Below are 1135 nucleotides of genomic sequence, written 5' to 3' on the forward strand. Positions count from 1 at the left end.
CAGTTAAAATGTCAACAAGATACATTTATATATTGTTGAATGCTTCGAATAAAGTATATTTAACATCAATTTCGTTCAAAAGAGTTGTTTTTTATTTATTGTGCTCAAATATGATAATTTCAGCTGTCCGTTTTCCATAAGACCACTTCAAAATTCATAAGTATTATCAATGAAAAATTCAAAACGATCGGCTGATTTACATGTCAATAATTGGCAACCTTGCCATTTCGGCCAATAACCTGGAAAATTCGTGTTGGAATAGTATTTACCAAATTCTGCTGAACGTATTTCTCGATATTTTTCTATGTTTCCGAAATTGCGACCTTGAGCTCTTCAACCGTGGTGTACCATTTTCTCTCAGTGTAGATTCTGCGTACAAGGATCCCCCTAAGATTTTCAACAGGATTCAAGTCTTGAGAGCGAGCCGGCAAGCCCAAAAAATTAAGTTTTTGGTCCTCAATCCATTGCTTAGTTCCCTTGTTGGTATGTATAGTAGCATTGTTTTGCTGGAATATGATTTTTTTGTGACGATATCCACGCAAAAACGGTAGGAGAGAGGATTCCAGAACATGTATGTAATCCTTGAATTATGTGGAAGCTATCATGAATTTTCCAGTTGCACAGAATCCCGCCCAAACCATGCACAAACCTCCACCAAAATTCCTGGTTGAAAAATACTGTTCCTTCTTCCGTAAATCACGCCAGTACCCGTTGGAACCATCAGGACCATCCAATTTCAACAGTGAAGATAACGTATACATTGTAGAACTTTTCGTTATGGTATATAGCAAAATGTGTTCTTTTGGAAACATCTTTGTAATAACATATCATGCCCCACTGTCGGTTCATGTGAAATTTGGAAAAACTCAGACGTCTGCCGATGTGAGGTGAGGAATTGTCACCCGAGTAACATTTAAATTGCAATATTGCTTTGTTTGTGTAAGCGATTTTGAGGCATTCGAAGCTGCTCTAGCTACTTCCCGCTTATCCCGGTCATAGAGCTTCGATTTACGTGGAGATCTTTCCTTCTTACCGTATCCTTGAGGATTCGCCAAACAATTATCGCGTAATTTTTGAAAAGGTCCTATGTAGCATTCACATCAACTCGAGAAAAACGAAGTTGAAGATCGAAACA

Source organism: Toxorhynchites rutilus, chromosome 3 (genome assembly GCF_029784135.1).
Source record: "Toxorhynchites rutilus septentrionalis strain SRP chromosome 3, ASM2978413v1, whole genome shotgun sequence".
NCBI classification, from domain to species: Eukaryota; Metazoa; Arthropoda; class Insecta; order Diptera; family Culicidae; genus Toxorhynchites; species Toxorhynchites rutilus.